Source organism: Callospermophilus lateralis, chromosome 14 (genome assembly GCF_048772815.1).
Source record: "Callospermophilus lateralis isolate mCalLat2 chromosome 14, mCalLat2.hap1, whole genome shotgun sequence".
Classification (NCBI taxonomy): domain Eukaryota; kingdom Metazoa; phylum Chordata; class Mammalia; order Rodentia; family Sciuridae; genus Callospermophilus; species Callospermophilus lateralis.
This window is the reverse complement of record NC_135318.1, coordinates 60,297,192-60,304,835: the sequence shown is the minus strand read 5'-3', so window position 1 is coordinate 60,304,835 and position 7,644 is coordinate 60,297,192. Positions and strand designations below refer to the sequence as shown.

Sequence of the window (7,644 nt, the reverse complement as noted above, 5' to 3'; positions counted from 1 at the left end):
CTATTGCTCTGTTTTATCATTTAAGGTCTAGTAAAGTGATGCTGCCTGCTTCACTCTTCTTGCTAAGGATTGCTTTGCCTATTCAGGCTCTCTTATTTCCCTTTGGTCTATACCCAAAGGACTTAAAAACAGCATACTCCAGGGACTCAGCCAGATCAATGTTTATAGCAGCACAATTCAGAATAGATAAAATGTGGAACCAAACTAGATGCCCTTCAATAGATGAATGGATGAAAAACTGTGGCATTTATGCACAGTACAACATTACTCAGCAATAAAAAAGAATAAAATCATGGCATTTGCGGGTAAATGGATGGATTAGAGAAGATAATTCTAAGTGAAGTTAGCCAATCGGAAAAAAAAAAATGCCAAATGTTTTCTCTGTTATAATAAGGCTGATTCATAGTGGTGTAGGGATGGGGAGCATGGGAGACATAGAGGAACTCTAGATAGGGCAGAGGGTTGGGAGGGGAATGGAGAGGGTATGGGATTAGAAATGTGAGTGTGATGGATAGACATCATTACCCTAAAGTACTTGTATGAAGACATGAATTGGTGTGAATATAGTTTGTATTCAACCAGAGATAGAAAAAATTGCTCTCTGTGTGTAATGAGAATTGTAATACATTCTGCTGTCATAAATAAATTTTTTTTAAAGAGAGAGTGAGGGGGGGGGGAGAGAGAGAGAGAGAGAGAGAGAGAGAGAGAGAGAGAATTTTTTTAATATTTATTTTTTAGCTTTCGGTGGACACAACATCCCTGTTTGTATGTGGTGTTGAGGATCGAACCCGGGCCACACGCATGCCAGGCGAGCACGCTACCACTTGAGCCACATCCCCAGCTCATCATATATAAATTTTTAAAAAGTTCAAAAAAAATAAAATTAATTAAAAAGAAAGATTTCTTATACAACATGATGAGTACATGGTTCCAGTTTGGTTTTTTTTTTTTTTTTTTTCATCTTTATTTTGAGGAATTGAATTTTTTGTTTGATTTGAAATATTTTAATTGATACATAATTGAATATATTTATGGTGTACCGGGTGATATTTCAATATGTATGTATACACACTATGTATAACAATCAGGGTAAGTGCCATATATATTACATCTTAAGTATATATCTGTGTTAGAGAACATTCAAAACCCTTATAAGGAGTCATTTTGAAATATGCAGTTGATTGTTGTCAAACTCAGTTTTCCTACCCTATAAAACATTACTTTTTTCCCCCAAGAGCACTCTTACACCTATAAACCATCCTCTCTCCAAACTGCACTCCCCAACTCTTTCCAGCCTCTGCTAATCAGTGTTTGTGTCTCTCTTAGGAGATCAACTCTTTGAGCTTCTACATACACATGAGAACATATAGAAATATTTCTGCCTGTGTTAAACCCTTTGGTTACCTGGCTTCCAGCATACCAATCTCCTGATTTTTTTCATCTAGTTCAGTGGTAAGTTTTTTGTCTGTTATTCCTATTCTTTACTTCTTAATGTTGGAATACTCCAGGGGTCAGACCCTTGCCATTTTTCTTTTTCAGCTGCATTGAGTGATTTTTATCCAATGTCATGGTTATTCCCTAAGGACTCCCAGATTAATTTTCAAGCCCTAAATTACATTATGAAATTCAATTTTCTATTCAACCTCTTGGACCCAACATGGGCAAAATAGAACTCGATTCCATGCTTCTCCAAACCTTCCTCCAGTTTGCCTCAGCTCTATCTCAGAATTCACCTAGTTGTTCAGGAAAAAAAAAATGTAGGAGTCATCTGTTACTCTTCTGTTTCTTCCTCCTAATAATACAATTCATCAAAAAATCCTAATTTCTCTATCTTCAAAACAGACTGAATCCAAAATGTAACCACTTGTCCGTCATCTGTGAGACTAGCTTAAGACTCTTGTCTGGAATACACTAATAACCTAATTGGTCTCTCTGCTTTTCCCTCAATCCTCTTTATTCCTACCTTCCCATTATATAGCTTCATATTTCATACAGGTAAGCCAAATTGTCCCACTCTTCTTCTGAATCTCACTAGTGGCCTCATTTACATATCCGTACCAGGCTAAATGGACCTTTCATAAAATAGTCTCTGCCTTTCTCCCCTAGTTCTTATGACTCTTTTTTCTTAATCAATATGCTATATCCTCACCAACCTCTGATATTCCTTAACAAATACCACATAAGTTATCATTCAGGGCCTTTTCACTGCTTTAACCTCTCTGCAGGATGTTCTTTCCTAGTCGCATAGTTTATATGCTTGTGAGATTCTCTTCCTATATCACCTCTTTAGACAGACTTTCCTAACCACCTTATGTATAGTAGCAACCGCCTCCACATTCTGTCCCCAATCCCTGCTTTTTCTTCTTAGTACCTTATAATATATATTGCTTATAATGTTATGGTCTGTCGTCTTCTCTGGGATGTAAACTCCATAAAAGCAGGTACATTATATGGGATACAACTCTATAACCAGCACACTGAAGAATACCTGGCACATGGTAAGGAATGCAATACATATTAATTCAGTCTATGAATGGATGAATGGAATTTCTGTTATCCAATAATATAGTTTTTGTTTGAATGAATAGGAAATTAAAGTTTAGGATGTGCCCATAAAGCAAAGATAAATTCATGTTCATTCCTCAAATGATATGAATTTTTTTAAGAATAGGAGGGTTATTCAGTAGTAGTAAAGAAAAAATTTATTTTTTAAAATACTATTTCAGTTGATGGTGGGCTTTATTTGTTTACTTATTTTTATTCATTTACTGTGCTGAGAATTGAACCTAGTGCCTCCTATATGCTAGGCAAGCTCTCTGCCACTGAGCTACAACCCCAGCTCCTCAAACTTTATATTTTCAACAAGAGAGTTTACTTTATATGAAATTCATAAAAAGCCTCAGTATTACTTTTGAATGGGAAGTTGCACTTAGTGTATTTAGGCCTGAATATTTAAAAAGCAGATATATACATATTCATATACACTCACATATAATAGTTTCATGAAAGCCTATCAGTATAAACAGAAGCATCTTCTTTCCTCAACAATTTTCTAACAGGAGGCCATCAGCTACTCAGGACTCTTAGAGTCGTATGTGTTGTATCCTATGAATTTGGTACTGTTGCTCCTGTTCGTAAGAAAACGTGGTAATATCTACATTGGTTTCTCAGAGGCAGCAAAGTATTCTTCATGATTATGTTTGTGGATTGTCTACTACTATGCAGCTCCTAGTTTACAAAAATGTGGAAAATCCCACCACAAAGCAGATGTCTCTCTTCATGTATAATTTGGTGGAAGGCAGAGCATGATGAGGAGGTCAGTGAGCTGAAATTCTAAATATAGTTAGCCACACCAAGGCCCTCCTGAGCCATGGACAGAAGGCCATTCTGAGTATTCCTTGAAGATGGCATTCTGTTAGTGAAATGAATAGGGAAACACAAATTGAGCCACTGGGCCTCTCTAGAATTCAGGAAGGATTTTAATCTGGCATGTTCAGTTTGTATGTCAACATTCATTTAACTTTTATCATATGGTTGTGCTCTCTGATAAGGGGACAGCTATGATCATGGCACAGAAGAATGATGAACCTTACTTCCTATAAAGACTTTCAAGCCGAGTAACCCCTCTGAGAATAAGTGCTCCCAATACCAGTTCCATTTCTTTTCGTGAAGAGAGCTCATGTTTTTTTATCCTTTCTTCTGGGCTTTCCTGCAGCAGAATTGGAAGCAGCAAAGCTTAATAGAGAAGGGCAATAGACTAAATTTAAACTATTGTACTACTGTACTACTAGAGGTTTTTCTAGGATTAGGAGGTCAATATATGTTCCTTTCTCAAAGGGTTTGTATGTGCACAGGCAGCCAACCATGGTTGTCAAGTAATGATAAAAGATCTTGCAGCAAAAAAAGGAGTCTGATTTTGTCATTTGTACCAACTCAGTTTTCTTTGCAGCAGTCAAACTTTCACGATACCTGTGCATAATATATCAGAGCTGGTTCTGTATACTGGTATCCAGGCTGAGGAGTGCAGAGTCGAAGATCCCAGGAGGAAATAATACCACTAAACTGTGGTCATAATTTACATATGTGTTACATAGAAATTCCAAATGAAGTGCAACAAGAAAGTACTGCTACTCTCCAATGACATTGCAGTAGTGGACAGCCATCCTACATAGAGAATCAGTTTAGACATAGAGTTCATGAATCCACTAGGTTGTCTCTAGAGGACTGTTTGTCATTGGTTTCATGGGAATGACCACAGAAAGCCACAACAGCCAATTTTGCAATGGCTCTTTCAAACTGTGAAGAACACTGCACTTGAAAGAAATGTTGATGTAAAGAAGAGCTGTGCTGGATGGTCAAAAAGAAGAGGCTTCATGTCTGAGAAACTACTAAAAGGAATCCAGCTCAGGAGCTGAAGGAATTGTGACCAACAAAAGAGGCCATCCCAGAGAGGAAGGATCTTAAACAGGAACAAAAAGTCTTTCCTATAGAAAGCAGTGTTCCCTGATCATAGTGTCCAGGAAGTTGGTAAAGTCTTATCTCCATGTTCATAATTTTTCATTTTATACCAAATACATTCTTCTGAAATGTATCTCAACCAAAGATAGAGCCCCCAGTAAGATCAACTCATCTCTGACACAGTTACTATAGTGAAGTAGCACAGAGTTGTTCACACTGAGCCCATCTGAGCAGGCACCTCACACTGGATATTTTGTAAGCATTCAGGGAAGTTCTGAAGCTGTTCTAATGGGAGGGATCTACTGTAACTGAGACAATCAGAAAGACTCATCTTTTTTTTTTTTTTCCACGTTCTTTAGTGTAGCTACCAGAATTTAGCCCAGGTAAAACTGAGTGAGAATTCCATTTTCTTTGTAGAGGATGAACATTAGCTGGACCTAACAGCAATTTTAGAGGTTCTGGAAAAGGTTGCCGATTTCTTAGTAGAAGCAGTCGGATATAGAAGAACTGGATCCAAAGGAGAGAAAAAGAATAAATTAAGTAGATATAATCCGTTCAAAGAAAGAAACAAGCAGTGTTTATAACACAAAGATAGAAGAGGTGTGGAACCCTCAGAGAGCCCAGATTTGCTTCCATGAATCCAGTCCAGTGTGGTGAGACCCTGCTGATTCTATACGAGGAAAAGTTCTTTGTTCTCCATGTTGCAATAATCAGACCCAGCACTTTGCTTGCTTATGACGATGTGGGTAATGGTTAAATTCATTCCTTGTCTGCCAGAGGAGAAAACAGCTTGTCACAATTCTGGAGCACTCCTTCAACCCCACACAGTGGAAAGTCAAACATCTGCACAAGCAAAGGCCCTTCCCACCACAGCATAGTCTCTTTTGTGTTCCCTGAATCCCTCACAACTGTGCCTGCTACTGTGCATTTCTGGGAGGTCTGTGAAGCACAGATACTGAGACCAACCCAGGGCCCCCTCTGATGCACAGCATGGGTAACTGCCACAACCCTATTGCAGTGCACTTGTGGTTCTTGAAAAGTTCCAGGTGGAGTAACATTCTCTTCCTTTGCTCATGTCTAAAGCAGTTTCCCTCCACTGTTAAGTCCTTCTCATTTTAAATCTGTTCCACTTCCTTCATGGATTTATTAGCAGTTAGTAATGGATTCTTTTAAGTGCCTCCATTCATTGATCTCTGCTTCCTCAAAATTCCTAGTACTTGTATGGTACATAGTATCAGAATGCTATTTATCTTTTTTGTGTGTGTCTTCCATCTCTCCACAGTGATTGGACACTTTTTGTGGATATATACTTTGTGCCTTACATATATTTTATATTCCTAGGGCCTACCAAAAGTAGGTTCTCAGAACTTGATGGTATAGGTAGTGGCTAGATCTTTCTACTAAATTTAGAGTTTGGTATTTCTAACTCTAATATTAATCAGTTCAAGTCAAGGCACTTGAAAGTAACTAAATACAGAGTCAACAGATCCAAAGTGACTATACTATATAGTCTTTGGTTCCTTCTGTGAAGGATTTGGTACAAAGAAAAACTGACCCTGATTATTTTCTCTGAGAGTCCTGGGAGGTTAAGGAAAAAGAAACAGTCTCAGTTCAGGAAAGAGTGAGTTTGTTTGTTTATTGTTTTTTGGTTATTTGTTTTTTTATTTACCAGTTTTCCACAGAGAATTCCACGAGTTTCTACTCCCCTAGCAGTGTTGGCACTGGCTGACTGGAGAAACTGTGGACACAGCTTCCTGGGCAACTGCACATGGCACAATCAGTGAATTATAGAAACTGGACTGGAGAAGGGGAGAGTCTGAGACCATGAGGCTGAATCATTCCAAGCAGACCTCACAGCTGCTAGCACTGGGAGAACAATGCTAAGTCACTGGAATCCCTGCAACTTCAGACATTGAGTGGGCATCTCACTCTAATGGCATCAAAAACGTGTTGTAAAGTCTCTTCTGCAGCCTGTAGCCAGAGCTCATTAGGAGATGTGATGGTTAATTTTAGGTATCAGCTTTACTGCATTAAGGAATAGGAACATGGTAAAGAATTACTTCTGGGTGAGACTTTCTGGGGTGTTCTGAAGGAAATTGATATGTGGTTGTACAGAATGAGTGGGGAATGTCTACCCTCCATATGGGTGGGCATAATGCAGTCAGCTTCAGGCCCACATAGGAACACAAGAAAGGCAGAGGTAAGTCACTCGTCTTTTTCTGCCCCTGGGAAATAAAAACTGTTCATTTTAGAGGATGGATTCCAAGACTGGCACCAAGTGACTACTGGATTCTCAGGTCTTTGGAGTTGGACTGAGAATTATGCCATTAACTTCCTTGGTTCTGAGGGTTTTGGATGTCGACTGAGCCACATGACCAGCATTGCAGGGTCTCCATCTTGGAAAAAGGCTTCTATGAGATTTCTCATCTTCTGTAATTATATGAGCCATGTGGTCTCTCCCTAGATTTTAGAGTATGTTGCAGAAAGCCTGAGAGCATGGACGGAGGCATGACACAGGATCAGAGCCACCAAAGAGAGTTCCCTTTGGGGCAATGTCTTGGCATTGTAGGAGTAGGGCAGCCCCTCAAGACCCTAGAACCAAAGAGCCATCAGCCAACAATTCCAGTCCGGACAAGATGAGGGCAAACTCCTAACTTCTGAGAGCCGCTGGGTGAAGTGAGCCCAGCAAAAATATAGGAATGGGCTGTCTGAGGCCTTGGGGGATCCAACCCTTGACTTAGTGTGCACCTGTGCAGGACATGGAATCAAAAGAGATTGTTCTCCAATTTTACAACTTAATGTTTTCCCTTTTTGTCTGGCCTTGAACTTGGGAATCCTCCCACCTCAGTCTCCCAAGTAGTGGGATTACAGGCATGTGCTACCATGCCTGCTCTAGTCACTCCATTCTTATTTGTTCCTCCCTTTTGGAATGGGGGACTGACCATCCTATACCTGTTCCACCATTGTATTTTGGAGGCATGTAACTTATTCATTTCTCAGGCTCACAGCTGGTGAAGGATGATTGTACCTGAGTCTCACCCACATCTGATTTATCAGAACCTTTGGACTTTTGAGTTCATACTCTTGATGCTTCAAGAAAAGGGTAGGCTTTAATTAGTCGAGGTAAGACAAGTGTAAACTACTACTTTCCAGAGCATTTCTAGGAAGTTTAGCGATTGTCTGTCA

General features: G+C 39.4%; 1 pseudogene; it reads right to left on the bottom strand.

The window, feature by feature from the left end:
- Nucleotides 1–3,564: 3,564 nt before the first annotated feature.
- Nucleotides 3,565–5,158, bottom strand: LOC143379998 (centromere protein I pseudogene; annotated as a pseudogene).
- Between the last annotated feature and the right edge of the window lie 2,486 nt (nucleotides 5,159–7,644).